Here is a 24,235-nt window from a genome sequence, read left to right as displayed (position 1 = left end):
TTAGGCTGTAAACGTTTTTTGTGCCTTCTGGATACAAAACCTTTGTCAGATATATGTATTGCAAATATTTTCACTCGGTTTCTGGCTTACCTTTTCATTTTCTTAATAGTGTATTTTGAAGAACAGACCTTTTAAATTTTACTGAGGTCCAATTTATCCTTATTTTTCTTAGGTAGTTTGTATTTTTCTTGTCCTAAGTAATTTTTGCCTCCTCTGAAATAGTAATGATTTTATATCTGTTTTCATCTAGAAGTTTTATTATCGTTTTAGTTTTTATGTTATATTTATGGTCCATTTAGAGTTAATTTTATGTGTGGTGTGAGGTTAGAGTAGAGGTTCATTTTTGTTCCATATGGATATCCAGTTGTTCAGCACCATTTGCTGAAAAGACTGTCATTTTCCAGTGAATTACCTTGGCATATTTATAGAAAATCAGTTGACTTTATTTGGACTTTGTTCTGTTCTGTAACTCTATACCTATCTATTTTGATGACAATAACTTTGTCTTGAAATTTAATGGTACAAGGTCTTCAACTTTTTTCTTCTTCTATAGAAATCTTTTAATTGTTCTAGGTTTTATCCATATCTATATACAGCTTAGAATCAGCTTATCAATTTCTACAAAAAACCTGCTGGAAATTTGGTTCGGATTGCATTGAATCTAGAGATCAATTTGGGAAGAACTGTCATTTTGACAAAATTGAGGTTTTTAATCCATGAACATGGCACATATCCCCATTTATTTAGATTTTTAAAATTTTTCTCAGCAACATTTTGTAGTTTTCAGTGTACAGATATTGCACATATTCTGTTAAATTTTTACCTAAGTATTTTGCAATTTCTGATGTTATTGTAAATGGTATTTTACCTCTTATTTTCCATTTGTTATTAGTATATGGAAATACAACTGATTTTTGTATATTCCTTTTGTATCTGGGAACATTGCTAAATTCATTTATTTTACAGCTTTTTGGAATTACTTAGGATGTTCTGTAAACATTAACATGTTTTCTACAAAAAAAGACAGTTTTTCTTTGTTTCCAATCAGTATGCTTTTTATTATTTGTTTGTTTCTTTGTTCATAGTCACCATACTTGCACTGGCTATGACTTCAAATAATTGTTAGATTAAAGTGATGCTTTGTTCTTGACATTAGGAGGAAGGTTTGAGTCTTTCATCATGAGGTATGATGTTAGTGGCAGGATTTTCATAGATGCCTTTTATTAGGTTGAGGAAGCTCCACTCTATTGCCTGTTTACTAAGTTTTTAATCATGCATAGATACTGTTTCATCAATGCCTTTTCTGCGTGTATTGAGTTAATCATATATTTTTTCTCATTTGTTTTGTTAACATGGTGAATTACCTTGACTTTCAAATGTTCAACCAACTTTGTATTCTTTGCATAGACCCCACTTGGTCATTTTTATACATATTATCATTATTATATGTTGTTGAATTAGATTTGCTAACATTCTGTTAATGACTTTTACAGCTATGTTCATCAGGGTTATTGGTCTGTAGTTTTCTTTTCTTACAATATCTTTTACTGGTTTTGGTTTCAAGGTTTTGCTGGCCTCACAAACTGAATTGGGAAATGATCCTTTTCCACTATTTCCTGAAATACTTTGTGTAGGATTGGTATTATTTCTTCCATAAATACATGATATAATTTTACATTAAAGTTACCTGAAATTACAATTTTTCTTGTGGGAAGGTTTTAAATAGATATAGGGTTATTTGGATTTTATGTTTCATCTTGTTATTTGTTTTTTTTTTAATGAAATTTATTTAATTTATTTTTTTATACAGCAGGTTCTTATTAGTTATCCATTTTATGCATATTAGTGTATATATGTCAATCGCAATCTCCCAATTCATCACACCACCACCAACCCTCCTTCCACTTTTCCCTGTTGGTGTCCCTACATTTGTTCTCTACATCTGTGTCTAAATTTCTGCCCTGCAAGCCGGTTCACCTGTACCATTTTTCTAGGTTCCACATATATGCGTTAATATACAATATCTGTTTTTCTCTTTCTGACTTACTTCACTCTGTATGACAGTCTCTAGATTCATCCACGTCTCTACAAATGACCCAATTTCATTGCTTTTTATGGCTGAGTAATATTCCATTGTATATATGTACCACATCTTCTTTATCCATTCGTCTGTCGATGGGCATTTAGGTTGCTTCCATGACCTCGCTATTGTAAATAGTGCTGCAATGAACATTGGGGGGCATGTGTCTTTTTTTTTTATTAGTTTCTGCTTTATAACAAAGTGAATCAGTCATACATATACATCTGTTCCCCCATCCCTTCCCTCTTGCGTCTCCCTCCCTCCCACCCTCCCTATCCCACCCCTCCAGGCGGTCACTAAGCACCGAGCTGATCTCCCTGTGCTATGCAGCTGCTTCCCACTATCTATCTACCTTACGTTTGGCACTGTATATATGTCCATGCCTCTCTTCGCTTTGTCACAGCTTACCCTTCCCCCTCCCCATATCCTCAAGTCCATTCTCAAGTAGGTCTGTGTCTTTATTCCTGTTTTACCCCTAGGTTCTTCATGACATTTTTTTTTCTTAAATTCCATATATATGTGTTAGCATACGGTATTTGTCTTTCTCTTTTTGAGTTACTTCACTCTGTATGACAGACTCTAGGTCTATACACCTCATTACAAATAGCTCAGTTTCATTTCTTTTTATGGCTGACTAATATTCCATTGTATATATGTGCCACATCTTCTTTATCCATTCATCCGATGATGGACACTTAGGTTGTTTCCAGCTCCGGGCTATTGTGAATAGAGCTGCAATGAACATTTTGATACATGTCTCTTTTTGAATTATGGTTTTCTCAGGGTATATGCCCAGTAGTGGGATTGCTGGGTCATATGGTAGTTCTATTTGTAGTTTTATAAGGAACTTCCATACTGTTCTCCATAGCGGCTGTACCAATTCACATTCCCAGCAGCAGTGCAAGAGTGTTCCCTTTTCTCCACACCCTCTCCAGCATTTATTGTTTCTAGATTTCTTGATGATGGCCATTCTGACTGGTGTGAGATGATATCTCACTGTAGTTTTGATTTGTATTTCTCTAATGATTAATGATGTTGAGCATTCTTTCATGTGTTTGTTGGCAGTCTGTATATCTTCTTTGGAGAAATGCCTATTTAAGTCTTCTGCCCATTTTTGGATTGGGTTGTTTGTTTTTTTTGCTATTGAGCTGCATGAGCTGCTTATAAATTTTGGAGATTAATCCTTTTTCCATTGATTCATTTGCAAATATTTTCTCCCATTCTGAGGGTTGTCTTTTGGTCTTGTTTATGGTTTCCTTTGCTGTGCAAAAGCTTTTACGTTCCATTAGGTCCCATTTCTTTGTTTTTATTTCCATTACTCTAGGAGGTGGATCAAAAAAGATCTTGCTGTGATTTATGTCAAAGAGTGTTATTCCTATATTTTCCTCTAAGAGTTTTATAGTGTCCAGTCTTATATTTAGGTCTCTAATCCATTTTGAGTTTATTTTTGTGTATGGTGTTAGGGAGTGTTCTAATTTCATTCTTTTACATGTGGCTGTTCAGCTTTCCCAGCACTACTTATTGAAGAGACTGTCTTTTCTCCATTATATATCCTTGCCTCCTTTGTCATAGATTAGTTGACCATAGGTGCCTGGGTTTATCTCTGGGCTTTCTATTCTGTTCCTTTGATCTATATTTCTGTTTTGTGCCAGTACCATATTGTCTTGATTACTGTAGCTTTGTTGTATAGTCTGAAGTCAGGGAGTCTGATTCCTCCAGCTCCGTTTTTTTCCATCCAGACTGCTTTGACTATTTGGGGTCTTTTGTGTCTCCATACAAATTTTAAGATTTTTTCTTCTAGTTATGTAAAAATATGCCATTGGTAATTTGATAAGGATTGCATTGAATCTGTAGAATGCTTTGGGTAGTATAGTCATTTTCACAATATTGATTCTTCCAATCCAAGAATATGGTATATCTGTCCATCTGTTGGTATCATCTTTAATTTCTTTCATCGGTGTCTTATAGTTTTCTGCATATGGGTCTTTTGTCTCCTTAGGTAGATTTATTTCTATGTATTTTATTCTTTTTGTTGCAGTGGTAAATGGGAGTGTTTGCTTAATTTCTCTTTCAGATTTTTCATCATTAGTGTATAGGAATGCAAGAGATTTCTGTGCGTTAATTTTGTATCCTGCAACTTTACCAAATTCGTTGATCAGCTCCAGTAGTTTTCTGTTGGCATCTTTAGGATTCTTTGTGTATGGTGTCATGTCATCTGCAAACGGTGACAGTTTTACTTCTTCTTTTCCAATTTGTATTCCTTTTATTTATTTTTCTTCTCTGATTGCCGTGGCTAGGACTTCCAAAACTATGTTGAATAATAGTGGTGAGAGTGGACATCTTTGTCTTGTTCCTGATCTTAGAGGAAATGCTTTCAGTTTTTCACCATTGAGAATGATGTTTGACATGGGTTTGTCATATATGGCCTTTATTATGTTGAGGTAGTTTCCCTCTATGCCCACTTTCTGGAGAGTTTTTTTTTTTTTTTTTTTGCGGTACGCGGGCCTTTCACTGTTGTGGCCTCTCCCGTTGTGGAGCACAGGCTCCGGACGCGCAGGCTCAGCAGCCATGGCTCACGAGCCCAGTAGCTCTGCGGCATGTGGGATCTTCCCAGACCGGGGCACGAACCCGTATCCCCTGCATCGGCAGGCAGACTCAACCACTGCACCACCAGGGAAGGCCTTCTGGAGAGTTTTTATCATAAATATGTGTTGAACTTTGTCCAAAGCTTTTTCTGATTCCTTGAGATGGTCATATGGTTTTTATTCTTCAATTTGTTAATATGGTGTATCACATTGATGGATTTGTGTATATTGAAGAATCCTTGCATCCCTGGGATAAATCCCACTTGATCATGGTGTATGATCCTTTTAATGTGTTGTTGGATTCTCTTTGCTAGTATTTTGTTGAGGATTTTTGCATCTATATTTATCAGTGAAATTGGTCTGTAATTTTCTTTTTTTGTAGTATCTTTGTCTGGTTTTGGTATCAGGGTGATGGTGGCCTCGTAGAATGAGTTTGGGAGTGTTCCTTCCTCTGCAGTTTTTTGGAAGAGTTTGAGAAGGTTGGGTGTTAACACTTCTCTAAATGTTTGATAGAATTTACCTGTGAAGCCATCTGTTCCTGGACTTTTGTTTGTTGGAAGATTTTTAATCACAGTTTCAATTTTAGTGATTGTGATTGGTCTGTTTATATTTTTTATTTCTCCCTGGTTCAGTCATGGAAGGTTATACCTTTCTAAGAATTTGTCCATTTCTTCCAGGTTGCCATTTTATTGGCATAGACTTGCTTGTAGTAGTCTCTTAGGATGCTTTGTATTTCTGCAGTGTCTGTTGTAACTTCTCCTTTTTTATTTCTAATTTTATTGATTTGAGTCCCCTCCCTCTTTTTCTTGATGAGTCTGGCTAATGGTTTATCAATTTTGTTTATCTTCTCAGAGAACCAGCTTTTAGTTTTATTGATCTTTGTGATTGTTTTCTTTGTTTCTATTTCATTTATTTCTGCTCTGATCTTTATGATTTATTTCGTTCTGCTAACTTTGGGGTTTTTCTGTTCTTCTTTCTCTGATTGTTTTAGGTATAAGGTTAGATTGTTTATTTGAGATTTTTCTTGTTTCTTGAGGTAGGCTTGTATAGCTCTAAATTTCCCTCTTAGAACTGCTTTTGCTGCATCCCATAGGTTCTGGATCATAGTGTTTTCATTGTCATTTGTCTCTAGGTATTTTTTGATTTCCTCTTTGATTTCTTCAGTGATCTCTTGGTTATTTAGTAACGTATTGTTTAGCCTCTGTGTGTTTGTGTTTTTTACGTTTTTTTCACTGTAATTGATTTCTAATCTCATAGCATTGTGGTCAGAAATGATGCTTGATATGATTTCAATTTTTTAAAATTTACTGAGGCTTGAGTTGTGACCCAAGGTGTGACCTATCCTGGAGAATGTTCTGTGCACACTTGAGAAGAAAGTGTAATCTGCTGTTTTTGGATGGAATATCCCATAAATATCAATTAACTCTATCTGATCTATTGTATCATTTAAAGCTTGTGTTTCCTTATTAATTTTCTGTTTGGAAGATCTGTTCATTGGTGTAAGTGAGGTGTTAAGGTCCCCTAGTATTATTGTGTTACTGTGGATTTCCTCTTTTATAGCTATTAGCAGTTGCCTTATATATTGAGGTGCTCCTATGTTGGGTGCATATATATTTATAATTGTTATATCTTCTTCTTGGATTGATCCCTTGATCATTATGTAGTGTCCTTCCTTGTCTCTTGTAACATTCTTTATTTTATTTTTTATTTATTTTTATTTTGTGGTACGCGGGCCTCTCACTGTTGTGGCCTCTCCCGCTGTGGAGCACAGGCTCCGGACGCGCAGGCTCAGCGGCCATGGCTCACGGGCCCAGCCGCTCCGCGGCACGTGGGATCTTCCCGGACCGGGGCACGAACCCATGTCCCCTGCATCGGCAGGCGGACTCTCAACCACTGTGCCACCAGGGAAGCCCATTCTTTATTTTAAAGTCTATTTTATCTGATATGAGTATTGCTACTCCCGCTTTCTTTTGATTTCCATTTGCATTGAATATCTTTTTCCGTCTCCTCACTTTCAGTCTGTATGTGTCTCTAGGTCTGAAGTGGGTCTCTTGGAGACAGCATAAAATGGGTCTTGTTTTTATATCCATTCAGCGAGCCTGTGTCTTTTGGTTGGAGCATTTAATCCATTCACGTTTAAGGTAATTATCGATATGCATGTTCCTATTCCCATTTTCTTTTTTTTTTTCCCATTTTCTTAATTGTTATGGTTTTGTTTTTGTAGGTCCTTTTCTTCTCTTGTGTTTCCTGTTTAGAGAAGTTCCTTTAGCATTTGTTATAGACCTGGTTTGGTGGTGCTGAATTCTCTTAGCTTTTGCTTGTCTGTAAAGCTTTTGATTTTTCTATCAAATCTGAATGAGATCCTTGCTGGGTAGAGTAATCTTGGTTGTAGGTTCTTCCATTTCATCACTTTAAATATTTCATGCCACTCCCTTCTGGCTTGTAGCGTTCCTGCTGAGAAATCAGCTGTTAACCTTATGGGGGTTCCCCTGTATGTTATTTGTCATTTTTCCCTTGGTGCTTTCAGTAATTTTTCTTTGCCTTTAGTTTTTGGCAGTTTGATTACTATTCGTCTCAGCGTGTTTCTCCTTGGGTTTAGCCTGCCTGGGACTCTGTGCTTCCTGGACTTGGGTGGCTATTTCCTTTCCCATGTTAGTGAAGTTTTCGAGTATAATCTCTTTAAATATTTTCTCGGGTCCTTGCTCTCTCTCTTCTCTTTCTGGGACCCCTATAATGTGAATGTTGTTGAGTTTAACATTGTCCCAGAGGTCTCTTAGTCTGTCTTCATTTCTTTTCATTCTTTTTTCTTTATTCTGTTCCACAGCAGTGAATTCCACCATTCTGTCTTCCTGCCTACTTCTCCATTCTTCTGCCTCAGTTATTCTGCTACTGATCCCTTCTACTGTATTTTTCATTTCAGTTATTGTGTTGTTCATCTCTGTTTGTTTGTTCTTTAATTCTTATAGGTCTTTGTTAAACATTCCTTGCATCTTTTCGATGTTTGCCTCCATTCTTTTTCCGAGGTCCTGGATCATCTTCACTATCATTAATCTGAATTCTTTTTCTGGAAGGTTGCCTATCTCCACTTCATTTAGTTGTTTTTCTGGGGTTTTATCTTGTTCCTTCATCTGGTACATAGCCCTCTGCCTTTTCATCTTGTCTGTCTTTCTGTGAATGTTGTTTTTGTTCCACAGGCTGCAGGATTGTATTTCTTCTTCTGCTTTCTGCCCTCTGGTGGATGAGGCTATCTATGAGGCTTGAGCAAGTTTCCTGATGGGAGGGACTGGTGGTGGGTAGTGCTGAGTGTTGCTCTGGTGTGCAGAACTCAGTAAAACTTTAATCCACTCATCTGCTGATGGGTCGGGCTGGGTTCCCTTTCTATTGGTTGTTTGGCCCGAGACGACCAAACACTGGAGCCTACCTGGGCTCTTTGGTGGGACTAATGGTGGACTCTGGGAGGGTTCAAAACAAGGAGTACTTCCGAGAACTTCTGTTGCCAGTCTCCTTGTCCTCATGGTGAGACACAGCCACACCCTGACTCTGTAGGAAACCCTCCAACACTAGCAGGTAGGTCTGGTTCAGTCTCCCTTGGGGTCACTGCTCCTTCCCCTGGGTCCCGATGCACACACTACTTTGTGTGTGCTCTCCAAGAGTGGAGTCTTTGTTTCCCCCAGTCCTGTCGAAGTCCTGCAATCAAATCCCGCTAGCCTTCAAAGTCTGATTCTCTAGGAGTTCCTCCTCCCATTGCCAGACCCGCAGGTTAGGAAGCCTGACGTGGGGCTCAGAATCTTCACTCCAGTGGGTGGACTTCTGTGGTATAAGTGTTCTCCAGTTTGTGAGTCACCCACCCAGCAGTTATGGGATTTGATTTTATTGTGATTATGCCCCTCCTACCATCTCACTGTGGCTTCTCCTTTGTCTTCGGATGTGGGGTATCTTTTTTGATGAGTTCCAGTGTCTTCCTGTCGATGATTGTTCAGCAGTTAGTTGTGATTCCGGTGCGTTTGCAAGAGGGAATGAGAGCACGTCCTTCTGCTCTGCCATCTTGAATCAATCTCCTGTTTCATCTTGTTTTGATTTTGATAATTTGTGTCTTTCAAGGAGTTTGTGTATGTCATATAAGTTGTTAAATTATTGACTTAAAGTTTTTCAAAATATTCTTTTTACTACCCTTAACATTACTAGGATCTAAACAAATATTCCTTATTTCATTCTAGATATTGGTAATTTAAATCTTCTCTCCTTGTTTTTCTTTATGAGCGTCTAGCTTGGAGTTTATCAATAAACTTTTATTGATATTTTCAAAGAACTAGCGTTTTGTTTTATTAATTTTTGTCTATTGTCAGTTTTTTATTTCATTCATTTCTGGTCTAATACTTAGTATTTTCTTTCTTCTACTTTGGGTTTGATTTCCTCTTATTTTTCTTCCTTTTATAGCTTCTTAATGTAGTTGATTTTAGCCCTTTCCTTTTTTAAAATACAGACTTATAGCTATGTATTTCTCTTTAAGCTCTGCTTTAAATGCTCCCCCACATTTTAATATGTTCTGTTTTCATTATTATTCAGTCTAATTAGTTTCTACTTTACTTTATGACTGTTTCTCTGACTCATGGGCTGTTTAGAATCATGTTTTTAAATTTCACAAACATCTAGGTGCTTTTTCAAGTATCTTTTTTTTTTTTTAAAGTTTATTTATTTATTTTTTTAATTAGTTTCTGCTTTATAACAAAGTGAATCAGTCATACATATACATCTGTTCCCACATCCCTTCCCTCATGCTTTGTTACTAATTTTTAATTTAATTTTGTTAGCAAAGAACATGTTCTGTATACTTTGAATCATTCCAAAATGATTGAGATTTGTTTCATGGGCTGGAGTATAGACTGTCTTGATAGTTGTTCTATATGCACTTGAAAATAATATATATTTTGCTTTTGTGGAGTGGAGTGTTGTGTAGCTGTCGATTAGGTGAAGTTAATTTGCTAAGTGTTGTTCAACTCTTCTAAATTGTTACTGATTGTTTTTCTACTTGTTCTATGGATTACTGAGAGTGGATTTTCAAAACTCCAAATATGATTGTGGCTTTTTCTATTTATCCTTTCACTGTTGTCAGTTTTTGCTGCCTGTACTTTGAAGCTTTGAAATTAGTGCGTAGACATTTAGGATTATATCTTCTTGATAAATTGACCCTTTTATTATTATAAAAGTCTTCTCTTTTTTTCCTGGTAATATTGATTATCTCAAAGCCTACTTTGCCTAATATTAATATAGTCACTCCAGCTTTATTATTATTAGTGCTTTTATAGTATAGTTTTTCACATCCTTTTACTTTTAAGCTATTGGTATCCTTATATTAAAATATACCCATTGCAGATAGAATATAGTTGGATGTTGCTTTTTTCCTTTGAAGTTCAGTATGGAGGGCAATCTTGCCCTTTTAATTGGAGGGATTAGATCAATTACATTTAAATCAGTTATGAATATTGTTTAGTTTAGCTCTGCCGTCTTTCTCTTTGTTTTCTATGTGTCTTATCTGTTCCTCTTTTCCCATATTCCTTTGTAATGAGTTTCTTTTTAGCTTTATTGAGGTATAATTGACAAATTGTAAGATATTTAAAGTGTATGACATGATGATTCCATATACGTATACATTGTGAAAGGATCCCCCCCATTGAGTTAATTAACATATCCATCACCTCACATATTTACCTTTACTTTGTGGAGGAGTGAGAACATTTAAGTTCTATTGTCAGCAAATTTCAATTACATAATACACTGTTATTAACTATAGTCATCATGTTATACTTAACTCCTCAGACCTTATTCCCTTTATAACTGAAAGTTTATACCCTTTTACTAACCTCTCCCTTTGTTGTTGTATTGTTTTCTGGTATATAATATTTCTGATTATGAGCCTGAAAATATTCTTATCTTTGTTCACCTGAATATAATTTGTCTTTTACTTTACAAAATTTGTCTTTAGAACTGATTTGGGGGATTTTATTATGATACTTTGGTGTGATTTTTTTTAATGTTTATCCTGCTTGGGAGTCATTGAGATTTGGGGGTATATAGGCTTATAGTTTCCATAAAATTTGGGAAAAAAATTGACCATTATTATTTCAAAATTTTTTGTGCACTCTCTTTCTGGGATTTCTATTACTTTCATGTTGGACAGTTTGATAGTATCTTATAGGCATTGATTTCTCTATTAATTTTCAGTCTTTTTTTGTTTTGTGATTCTTTGAAATGGAGACTTTGGATAGTTTCTATTGCTATGTCTTAAAGATTCACTAATATTTCCTTGTGCAGTGTTTACTCTGTGGTTAACCCCCATTCAGTAAATTTCTTATTTCAGGTATTGTATTTTTCAGCTTTAGAAGTTTCATTTGGTTACTTTTGTATCTTCCATCTCTCTCCTCTTTATGTTCATGTATTCTTTACTACATGAGCTGTTTTAGTTTTTACCATAGCTGTTTTGAAATACCTGTCTACTAATTACATCACCTCTGTAATTTGTAGCTATTTCTACTGACTGAACTTTCTTCTGGTTTGGGTCACATTTTCCTGCATCTTTGCAAATCTGGTAGATATCTATTGGATGTTAGATATTGTGAGTATCACACTGTTGAGTGTCTAGGTTTTGTTGTCTTCCTTTAATGAGTGTGCAGGTTTGTTTTGGTAGATAGTTAAATTCCTTGTGAATTACCTTAGAGTCTTATTCAAAAATTTTTAAAATTTAAACTCATTTTTAGACTTACAGAAAAGGTGCAAGAATAGTACAAAGAGTTCATTGATATGCTTCACCCAGATTAACCAACTGCTATCATTTTACTACATTGGCTTTATTCATTTATCTTTTATTTTCTGAACCCATTTAAGAGTAAATTGTAGGGTTGATGCTTCTTTACTCCTAAATGCTTCAGAGTGTATTTCCTAAAGACAAGGAACCCGGTTACATAACTCTAATAAAATCAACCTCAGAAAATTAGCACTGTATAATAGTATTTTCTAATCAGAGACTTTATTGAGATTTTACACCTTATCCCATTTATGTTCTTTATAGAAAATGAAAATCCAATACCATATCTTACATTCAGTTGTTGTGTATCTTTAGACCCTTTACATCTGGAATGGATCATGAGTCTTTCTTTGTATTTCATGGCATTGAAGGTTATTTTTTAAACTCAATTTGATTTTTTTCAGTGTTTTCTTGTGGTTACATTTAGGTCACAAAATTTTGGCAGAAATATCACAGAGATGATGCTGAGTTCTTCTCAATGCATCATACCAGGAGATAGATGGTCATTCCCCTTCTGATTATAAGTTTAATATTTTGCTTAAGGTGGTATGGCCATGTTTCTCCACTGTAAATTTATTCTCCAACCCATTGAAACTAATAAATACCTAGTAGGTAAATAATTTGAGACTATGTCAAAATTCTTTCCTCCTTAAACTTTACCCACTAGTTTTAGCACTAGTGATGATTCTTTCCTGAATCAACAGCAGTTATTATATTTTGCCAAGTGATGATTTTCTTATTCTATCATTCCTTCTCCATTTATTAACTGGCTTTTTACTGGAAGAAAGAATGTTTCCTCCCTCCCTCCCTCCTATTTTTCTCTCTTTCTTTCTTTTTGATATTTGTACAAACAATATAATTGTAATAAATATAACAATTTAAAAAATGAACAAAAAGCTGCCAGAACCTCAGCTCTTTGACAAAGTGACTATTTTCATTAAGATTTCTTGTTTAATGATACAATGACAATTGAAAGAATATTCAGTCAAAAGTATGTTTTGAGTTTCTACTGTATATAATTTCTTGTGCTAAGCACTTTAGAAAATGTAAAGGTGTCCTTGTAAATTTTAGAATTTTTGCATTTTTCTCCTTTTCACTTTCAAGTTCCTTTACATTTTTTTTTTCCTGGCTACCCTTTCCCTCTTTTATTTTATCAAGCAAGGGAGCATGCCTCTACTTTTTCTCTAAGGCTAATTCCTCTACCTTTGCCCACAGTTCTCTTCCCTTTTATGGCTTATGGAATCTTGTAAGTAGACAGGATAGCATAGTGGTTAAGAGAATACAGTTTTTGGGACCACATAGGCATTTTAATTTGAATCCATACCCTCTCAGTTATAGTTGTTTGATCTCAGGCTAGTTAAGTAGCCTGTCCAGCCTTTGGACTCTCATTTGTAAATGGGGGAAATAACAGTACCCATCTCATAGAATTGTTATGAAGATTATAGGAGACAATATGTGATATTTGCACAATGCCTGGCACATAGTAAGTGCTCAATCAGTGTCAGCTTTAATTATTATTATCTAAAAATCATCTCCTTGCTCCTAATAATAGCTTGGAAATTTAAAAAATATTGTTCCAAGTGGTCAGTTGAATGGACAATAAACATCATGACAAATGCTTATGTCTGAATGGATATAGTCAAGAATCCTCCTTGGACTGTGGAGCTTTCTATTTTGCTCTTTAAATAGGTGTTAGAAGATTGAACAAGCTATGAAAGTATATTGTACCAATTCTGTCTCTTTCACATAAGTGATTAGTTTTTCTTACAATTAATCTGAGACAAAATACCAGGAATTCTTTCCTCTAGTTTCAGAATAACTTTGTTTTTTTCTATTTAAATAAAGACAGTTCCTTTTCCTCCTTCTCATTGTGATGATGCAAGGGAAATTAATAAGTGAAATAATAACAGTAATAGCCATCATCAACAAAGGCTTTTAAAAACCCTAATGCCCAGGCCACACCCCAGAAACTTTGGGAGAGGAATCCACATTCTCAAACCTGGTTTTTATGGGAATCATTTGGGGAACTTTAAAAAATACGGATGTCTGGCCCCTCCCCTAGAGACTCTGATTTTATCTGCCCAGATATGATGTGGGCATAGGGATTTTTTAAAGCTCCCACGTGGTTCTGATGCATGGCCACACTTAAGAATGGCTGCTTTACACACAATACCTCCCCCTTGAGAGAAGCCTGTCTTCAGTCTCACATGGCCTCACTAGTGACAGAGGAGGCAGCCTCCTGGGTCCTGGTCCTGGAGTTTGATTTTCAGAGATAGGGCTTGTACTGATATATGCCTCTTTGTGTAATCCTGTCATGCCCTTCCTCATGACATTGAGGTTCTCCTCCACCTCTGATGCAAGCACAAGCTCCCAGCCATCTTATTCTCATATTATTCAAACTGACCCAACCATCTATCCCTCCTCACCCTCATGTCCCCTCTGAACTCTGACCTATGATCAGCAAACTTCCAATATCCTCAACCTTTTATTCTGAAGTCCCCTTTCTCCTCTCCTTGCCCTAAAGGAGACTTGGCTCACACCCTTGTATGTCTCTTGAGTGGAGACCTTTTTCTTCTTAAATTTCACATACTCCATACTGCAGGTTGACGATATGGAGGAGGTGTCATCTTTGCTCTGCATTTCTACTTTAATTTCTATTATTTTCTCCTTCAAACTGTTAGTGTGTTTGAAGTTGGGCCATCCTGCTGTATCGCCCACCAACCCTTTGAATTTCATTCGTCTACACACCCACCTCCTAGGCACTCTCCTCATGCTTCTGCACATGCCTTAGCTAATGGCTCATTGTGTCTTTTTTTTAATTTATTTTTTTTTTTGCGGTACGTGGGCCTCTCACTGTTGTGGCCTCTCCTGTTGTGGAGCACAGGCTCTGGATGCGCAGGCTCAGCGGCCATGGCTCACGGGCCCAGCCACTCCGCGGCATGTGGGATCTTCCTGGACCGGGGCACGAACCCTTATCCCCTGCATCGGCAGGTGGACTCTCAACCACTGCGCCACCAGGGAAGCCCCTCATCGTGTCTTTTGCAAGCCTACCTACTCCTCTCATTGCTTCTCATGATGTCAGCAACTGTGTGGATGACCCACACAATGTGCTGGGCTCTTGTTCCTTGAGATCCTCACTTCCCACAACTTTTTCTCCCTTCCACCAGTCACCATCCAATTATTCCACTTACAATTAATTATTCCAATTATTTATAGTCTTGAAATCTTGATTTTGAATATTCTGCTTCCTATTCTTCCAGATAATATGCTCTAGAGTAACCAATGCCACAGTTTTCCAACATCACTGAGCCCTTCAAAACTTAGACTCCGCTACTTTGTCACTATTCATCGCTTTTCTTCCTTCCCCACCTTATGTGGCTTAGATTTCATGGCCTACAATTACTACTGTTTCCTTGCAAACACTCTCATCTCCCTTGAACCTTCCCTTTCTACTGTAATGGACTGGCAAGTCTCCTAGTGTGAGTATGCTCCCTTTTTACCAGCCTTTCTCACCCCTTGCCTTCTAATTTTAACTCATGGCTTGTTTCATAAGTAGCTGAGAATGTAGAAGCCATAATCTCCCCACCAACAAATTTAGAAATCTACTTGGAGCTTTGCCTATCTTCACTTCCCTCCCATTAAGAGGTGAGAAGTGTCCCCACTTTTATAGAATGTCACCCTCTCTTCTTGAGTTCTGGATCTCATCTCCTCACTTTCTCAAGAATGTGCTGTTTCAGCAAGTTTTATTAGATCTCTCCTGCATCATTGGTCTGTCTTACTCTATGGGATCGTCCTCATTAACGTATAGATATTTGCTAGTGTGGCCCATTAAAAACCAACAACAATCTTCCTGGATTTCACATCCTCCTTCCACTCATATCCCAGTATCTTTTCTTTCTTTTCCATAAAATTTTCTTGAACCTGTTATCTATCCTTGGTCGCACCCACTCTTCCAACTTCTCCAATCTAGCTTCAGTTTCCAGATGCCCCTCTGGAAACAAGTCAGTAGAAACTTCCCTGTCCTAATCTTATACAGTGTCTCAACAATATTTGACCCAACCAACTACTTCCTCCTCCTTGAAACACTGTCATTTAGATATACCTCTAATATGAATTTGTCTAACGTTTTTCTCATGATGAGATTGAAGTTATGGATTGAAGTTATTTTGGGGAAGAATACCACAGAGGGGAAGTGCCCTTCTAATCCCTTCATATCAAGAAGAACATGACAGCCATGTAACATCACAGATGACGTTCACCTTTATCATTTTGTTAAGGTAGTGTTTGCTATTTTCTCCACTGTCAAATGAATATTTTTCCCTTTCCATACTCTGTTCTTTGGAAGTGAGTCACTAATTCTAGTCTAGTGCAACCTCAAGCCGTGAAGGGATTGTAGTAATTAAATTCCACCAGGGAAGATATTTTTTGTCCCAGTATTCAGATGTGGAAATTGAGGCTCAGAGAGTTTGAGTGAATTTCCTAAGACCACAGATGGTTGTACAGCTAATGATGTTGGCTAATTACCTAAGTAACTTATAGCCATCCCACTTGTATTAATGCAGGTAGCCTTGCATGAAGGATTAGTTTGGTTGAAATGATTTAAAAAAGAAAACCTCCAGGTAAATGCAAATGTATGCTCTCAGCAAGACATTTAACCATTTCTGCAGGCCAGTGTGTAGGGTAATAAGAATACAAAGAGGGCTTCCCTGGTGGCGCAGTGGTTGAGAGTCCGCCTGCCGATGCAGGGGACGTGGGTTCGTGACCCGGTCCGGGAAGATCCCACATGCCGCGGAGTGGCTGGGCCCGTGAGCCATGGCCACTGAGCCTGCACGTCTGGAGCCTGTGCTCCGCAACGGGAGAGGCCACAACAGTGAGAGGCCCGCGTACCACAAAAAAAAAAAAAAAAAAAAAAAAAGAATACAAAGAGAACCTAAACAGTGCTTGCCGTTGTCACCTAAACCACCATACCTCTAGTTCAAAGAAGAGAAGGTTTTAGAGAAGTGAATTACAGCTTGTGTTCTGTGGTTTGGATCTGGCTGGCAGAGGTGTTTCATTTGGCTTACATGATATTTAAAATTATTTTCTGATTTGGTTGTCAACTTTCAAAAACTGGAAAATTTCAAATACAAATCCAGATTTCATGCTTCACTTGGAAATTTGAGAGCTCTGGCAGCATTGGATCTTCATTCATCTATGACAGATTCGCATGGTGCCAAGTCATTGCTTGTCCCCTTGGATGAGCTGCTCTCTGGTTCCCCAGAGTCCCACATAGCCTACCTGCTGTGACTTTTGACAACTGTAGCTGTTTGAGCCTAACACTCTTGCTGGGAGGGATGAAATTGCTCTCTCTAGCTATTTGAGGGGATGCTAAGTTAGAAGGGGATTTGATGTATTCCAGGTTGTAAGGGATAACCTCCAGCAAATGGAAGGCAGAATGATCTACATGTTTGCAGTCTGTCAGTCCAACAGGTTGCCTCAAATATCGTGACTTTCTTTACATCTGAAGTGTTGAAACAAAGTGGGGAAGATCATGTATTGGGCTATCAGAGAATGTGTGCACTGGAGAAAGCTCAGAGCAGACACATTGGAAGAAGCACTCCCAACTCAAATATTATGAGACCCTGTTTTCCTGAAGAATTAATAAACTTGATGGAATGGTAATTCTACTCAAAGAAGTAATCATACTTTATGACTGATTACACAGAAAGACACATGAAAGCTCCAAATTAAAAAAAATATGGGAAGCAAAGACTACAGTGCCTGACCTCAAGTATGCAAGCTACTGGGGATGGTGAGAAGTGGACAGAGATGTAGGGAGAAAATTGGGTGATGGCAGAAGGTAACTGGACCACCAGCAGCTTGTGTTTTGTATTAGATGGAGAGAGAGAGGGGTAAGGGCAGTGGGAGAATGATCCAGGGAAAGGAGCAGCATGCTTATTACTAGACAAACGGCATGCCTGGGTTTTGTTTTCTGATTGAACAGCCTTGGCTTGAAATGAAAGCCAGGTGTAGTATAAATCATTTGTATAATCTCATCTAAACACAGCCTGCGAAAGATGGTGTCTCAACTTTTTTGTTGTGGGATCATATGTAGACTGAGGGCAGTGAGGTTTTTAGTTTAGGTGGTTAAATCCTCAAGTGCTAGCTGTCTAGTTTGTTACCATCAGAGATTGTTCCAGCTTTGCCCTGAGTTGCAGGGTCCACTTTGGCCGCCCTCCTGGTGTTACCCATATTTATGTTGTTACAGAAAATTAAGATTTGCCTGAGGATGCCTTTGGCCTCTCTGACTCTTTTCATCCATGAGGAGGCCTGGAGAAATCATTCAGAAATTAATTTGGAACATTGTGTTACCAAATCAAGACAGGCAGAGCACACCTATCCATAAGGTGGGCTATTACCCTACAGTGATGGAGACATTAATCTCCTTGGCATCAGTGATGTTTGCAATGAGAAAGGAATGCTTGTAGCACCTGATTAATCTCCCTGTATTAATTAACATGTCAAATGACAGTTTTGTTCACACCTTGTTGATTTTGCTAAGGAAGAAGGAAATGAACAATTTTGTGCAGTTCTCTGAAGATTTGGAACAGGAATCTTGGCTCTTGTCCTTACCAGGTTTTAGGATCAAATAAGAAAAAGAGAGAACTATTCCACTTGTGTTTGGTGGCTTAATAGGAAAAAAAAGTTAATGACTTTTATCTTATTTTGGCTCAGATGCCTACCTGAGATATGATTTGAAATGAGTTTCCTATTCTCACCTCCCCTTGTTGAAGACCTGGAGATTTATCAATATCTCACAACAGCAGAGTACACTGCTCAGTACAATTTGACACCGGCACTGCTTTGTTCTCCAAAGAGCCACCACACGTCTTTTTAACTTCTATAGATTTAAACAGGATTTATACTTCATAAACCCAAGCGTGTATCCAAAGCCTCTTGTTATTCTTCAGAACAACAACAAAAAAGCTGTATTCTCAATAAGCCAGTTTTGTTTTCTGTAAACCTCTAAAGAAAGATTTGTACTTTACTCAGTCTGGGCATTAGAAGAAATAAACGCGGTTTGGCCAGCGCCCCTCCCAGAAACAGCATCTGAGAACAGGCCCTGGGGCCCTGTCACTTTCCAAGCACTAACAGGAAGGACTGGCAAAGTAGCGAGAGTCAATTTGTCACTGCTTCTTCTTTTTTAAAGTAGTCAGCAACTTATGTTTATGTTTGTCTTTCTGGAACATTGGTGTGTCATGCTGTTATTTAGTCAAAGATATTTTTACTATTTCCTTATGGGATTTATAACCACAGGGTTTATTTCCCTACTGATGTTTAGGGTTACATTTTAGAATTATGCCTACCTGACGCTTCAGGAAATTTCCTCTGAAGAGGTTGTATTTAAGCCAGAAATGGCCAGGTTTGTCCAGAACCCACTGCTCAGCCACTACTTTCTATGCAGTAGAAGGATTCTTTTTTTTTTTTTTTTTTTTTTCAGTAGAAGGATTCTTTAAGTTAAATTGATTTTACACTTTCGGAGGTAACTCTACCTTCTATTTTCCTTTTTCTCACTTGGCATTCCTTTCCATTGCCTGCATATTAATATAGTTGATGCAGAAAATGTGGCACCCGAGCATTGCACAAGCTTATCACACATGTGATGCCTACAAATGGGCATGCTACCTGCAGACATACTTGGGGCATTGCTGAGAAGGAGACATAGGGGTCACGGAAGGAAGGATGGGATGGAGTCCAGATAGACTTGGGTTAAACTCTGGTTCTTCCAGTTACTAGTTTTATTAATAGATTTCCTACCTTCTAAAATGTGTAGGGTTGTTGTAAAAGGACTACTCGAAATAATATATATAAATCCTAGGAGATGAATAGGAAATGTTAGCTAATTTGTGATTGATAGCTGTTTTTCTTTGGAAATATATCAGATTCAGGGTCCATGTGAATATTACAAAGCTTGGTGTTCAATCATTTAACAGTTTCCCATCTGAGAAGCACCAACATCCTCTAGAAATTGTATTCCTTATTTGATCAGTAATCCTACCTCCTCTAACATGAGTCTGGGTATAAAAGTTTTAACTAACAAATATGTGTATTTCCATATCTGTGTGACAAAGGACTCCATGAAAAGTACTGTACTATACCCAGGCACTTTGATCCTATTTGAAATATTATGGTCTAAGTTTAAGCTATTTCAAAGGTCTAATAATTTCCATTTTATTCCCAACATAGAAATAACTCTTCATACAGCCCCCAGCCCCAGCTGGAACATTTCTGCCGCTGTTCCCAGGAAGGACACATCCCTTTCATACTCACTGTGGACAGTCACTGATGGTATCAGGAGACCACCCCCTCATGTGGATGATAGAATATGAACTGGCTTTTATTTAGCTGCTAATGCGTAATGGCCCTGTGGCTGGTACAAATGTGGGCAGCCATGACAGGGCTATTGTGAGAAGGCAGAAACACTTTTATCCTCCAGGGCCTTGGATGCCACCTTCAGGTTCTGCTAAGAAGAAACTGGGTGTTCGGCCAGCATCTCACGAGCAGCCTAAGACTCAGGAAAGACGTGATAGGCTAGCGTGGTTGAGCAGCATTATTATTATTGAAAGACATAGCTATTGTCTTTCAACAGGATGGTCAACCTGTTCTCTCTTTAGTAGCAAAGTTGACTTGGGAAACCAGTTTAAGTCCCAAAAATGTTGCTTGGTATGTATAGAATCAGAGTAATGAGATTTAGAGGTTTTTTTTTTTTTTTTTTTTTTTTAAATATTTATTTATTTATTTATGGCTGTGTTGGCTCTTCGTTTCTGTGAGAGGGCTTTCTCTAGTTGCGGCAAGTGGGGGCCACTCCTCATGGCAGTGCGCGGGCCTCTCACTATCGTGGCCTCTCTTGTGGAGCACAGGCTCCAGACGCGCAGGCTCAGTAATTGTGGCTCACGGGGCCAGCCGCCCCGCGGCATGTGGGATCCTCCCAGACCAGGGCTTGAACCCATGTGCCCTGCATTGGCAGGCAGATTCTCAACCACTGCGCCACCAGGGAAGCCCGAGATTTAGAGGTTTTTATCATGTTTTTTTCCTTTTAAAATTACACAAGCGATAACATTTTTATTACAGAAAGATTAGAAAACATGATATAAAGAAAAAAAGAGCCACACACACCATTTAGAGATAACCATTGTTAATATTTTGATGCATAACCTTCCATACATTTTTTTTTTTTTGGCCACATTGGCTCTTCGTTGCTGCGTTGGCTCTTGGTTGCGGTGAGTGGGGGCTACTCTTTGTTGTGGTGTTCAGGCTTCTCATTGTGGTGGCTTCTCTTGTTGTGGAGCATGGGCTCTAGGTGTGCAGGCTCTAGAGTGCAGGCTCAGTAGTTGTGGCGCACAGGCTTAGTTGCTCGGTGGCATGTGGGATCTTCTCAGACCAGGGCTTGAAACTGTGTCCCCTGCATTGGCAGGCAGATTCTTAACCACTGCACCACCAGGGAAGTCCCTTCCATACATTTTTTTTTAACATCTTTATTGGAGTATAATTGCTTCACAATGGTGTGTCAGTTTCTGCTTTATAACAAAGTGAATCAGTTATACATATACGTATGTCCCCATATCTCTTACCTCTTGCGTCTCCCTCCCTCCCACCCTCTCTATCCCACCCCTCTAGGTGGTCATAAAGCATCAAGCTGATCTCCCTGTGCTATGCGGCTGCTTCCCACTAGCTATCTATTTTACGTTTGGTAGTGTATATATGTCCATGCCACTCTCTCACTTTGTCCCAGCTTACCCTTCCCCCTCCCCGTATCCTCAAGTCAATTCTCTAGTAGGTCTGCATCTTTATTCCCGTCTTGCCCCTAGCTTCTTCATGACCTTTTTAAAAAAATTTTTTAGATTCCATACATATGTGTTAGCGTACGGTATTTGTTTTTCTCTTTCTGACTTACTTCACTGTGTGTGACAGACTCTAGGTCCAGCCACCTCACTACAAATAACTCAATGTCATTCCTTTTTATGGCTGAGTAATATTCCATTGTATATATGTACCACATCTTCTTTATCCATTCATCTGCTGATGCCTTCCATACATTTTTATGCCTCCTTATTGAGACTTATAGACTCTAGGGCTTGATGATAATTCATTCTTTTAGAAACTTAAGGTCCTACAAGAGTAATTGTATTCAGGTTTTATTTTGAGCAGGGGCAAGAAGGGGAAGATCCTGTTCCTGTAAAACCAATTCTTTGGCCAGATACATGGATGGATAGATAGATGCATGGGTGGATGAAAGGATGGATGTGTTGCAGGAAGGGGGACCCTTCCAGGGCCTGAGAGTGGGCTCTTGCTAACACTCAGAAGTGAATTGTCCGAGGAGACACACATACTGACAAAGCAAGAGACTTTATTGGGAAGGGGCACTCAGGTGGAGAGCAGCAGGGTAAGGGAACCCAGGAGAACTGCTCTGCCATGTGGCTCACAGTCTCAGGTTTTATGGTTATGAGGTTAGTTTCCAGGTTGTCTCTGGTCAATCATCTTGCTTGGCCTGTATTTGGTCTGACTTGGGATCCTTCCTGGTGGCACATACATATCTCAGCCAAGATGGATGCCAGTGAGAAAGATTCTGGGAGGTTGGTAGGACATATGGACTGGCATCTCCTTCCTCCTTCTGGCCTGTCCCGAATTCTGGTTAGTTTTTGGTGGCATCACCGTGTTCCTTATCAGAACCTCTTGTTGCGAGACAGCTTATGCAAGTGGCTATCATCATGCCTGGCCTAGGCGGGCGGTTTCTGTCAACGTTTCCCTAACAGGTGGATGGATGGATGGGTGGAAGAAAGAAGAGATGGTTAGATTAATGGATTATTTGGAATGAAGACACCTTAATTTAACCAACAGAGTGCATTTTGAATTTGGATAACTTTCTTTGGGTGGGCAGGATTTTGTTTGCCAGCATCCTGTCCTTGGGGGAACCCCCTACTCAATGTGATATGGTTAACTGTTAAAGATGCTGTATGTATGCCCTCTCTCTCTAGATATTATAGCCACATATGACCCAGTCTGAGCAAATCATATTCTTGCAACCCCTTAGTTACAGCGATTGGTCCAGGGGTGGGCATGTGATCCAAACTGTGGTAATCAGAGTTATTCCTGGAATTGATATATGAACACTAGGAGACAACATCTCTTTATACTGAGGTAGCTCAATGGGGAAGATGGACAACAGGGGCAGCCTGGTATCTTCTTGCTGGCCATGTGGCAGAGAGCTTGTCTGAGAGCAGGGACCAGCAGCTCAGAGATAGACGTGGGGAGAGAGGAAGAGGGAGGGGGAGAGGTTAAGGGAGAGGGACAAGGACACAGACACACACAGACACACACACACACACAGACACACACACAGACACAGACACACAGACACACACATACACACAGGCACATACAAAGGTAGGTGAGAACATCCTCTCACCAATGAGTTGACACTGTTTGAGCCCTTGGACCCAGACAACTTTAAAATTCCCAGTTGTGTTAGCCAACTAAACTTTTCACTTTTACTTAAGCTAGTTTAAGCTGGTTTTGGTCAAATATAACCAAAAGTCATAACTACTTCTCCAGCTCCTTGGGGACAGGGGCCCTGTCTCACCTAGTCTCTAAACACACAGCCTAACTTACTCTCTTCTTTTTTTATGCTCAGGGTGTAACTTCTCTTCATTTCATTCTGCCTCGAAGAGCTTCCAGCTCTGCATTCTCTGTGGCAAAGGGCCCGTATCCTCCTGGGAAAAGAGGAGTGCAAAGCACCCTTTAGGCAATCAACAGAAGGTGGAGCCCATGACTCCTCTGACAGCCAATGGGGTCAGATGCGTAGGGCAGGCCCGGCTTTGATTAATATGCCTATAAAATGGAATTCTGAGACTGACCTCCATTCAACTCAAGCAACACAAAGATAATTGACCTTTGGAAACTGCCTTTGGCAGTCTTTTATTATTTTTATAGGAAAGTCCTGCAAACTAATTACATCTCACAATGGGCTTTCTATGGTGCTATTAGTTTAGTGCAGATTTCAGAGAAATTAGTCCACGGGGAGTCTGAAATTCTAGGGAAAAAAAGCTCCCCATGGACTTATTTGACTTTTGGATTAGCAGGAAAGATGGATTGGTGGCCTGATGTTCTCTATAGTAACTTCTGGCATTTTGAGCCATCTGACCAAGGTACCACATTCTCATTTGGGCCCCTGGTGTCCACCCCAAGCAAAAGGAAAAATATAAATTTTAAAAAGGATAAGCTGGCTCTTTAAAGAATTCTGTCTACAAATCAAAGAGGGTTTATTCCTCCCTCAGTCTGAGGTTAAAGAAGAATGGGGTGAGAAAACTGAAACAGCACTTCTGTTTAAAGGTCTGGGTTTTCCCGAATATGAAATTACAGATGTCTGTCTCAGATTCTCATGTTGGCTTCTGCACCTGTCACCCTGACCATAATTATTTGTAGAGTGACAGTTCTGGGGCCAGTGTCACAGGGTCAGGCTGTAGATCTGGGCTGCAAGAGAGGAGGTATCATCTCAGCAAAATCACCCTGCCCCCGAGCCAGGGGTCAAGTGCATGGTTACCCATGCCCTGCGGAGCAGAGTGGGGGAAGGAGAGAAGCTAGATGGTGACAAGGGGACCAAGGCTTGGCAGGGTGCCCTTCCATTTCCTGAGTTCTGGCCCCAGCTCACCCTTAGGACACGGAAGGGGCCACAGAGCAGATCCACGTGGGGCAGAGTGCCTGAGTGACTTGTGCACCAGAGCTGCTTCC

This window comes from Mesoplodon bidens (genome assembly GCF_964165515.1).
Source record: "Mesoplodon bidens genome assembly, chromosome: 1".
NCBI lineage: Eukaryota > Metazoa > Chordata > Mammalia > Artiodactyla > Ziphiidae > Mesoplodon > Mesoplodon bidens.
The sequence above is the reverse complement of the archived record's forward strand: the minus strand, read 5'-3'. Positions refer to the sequence as shown.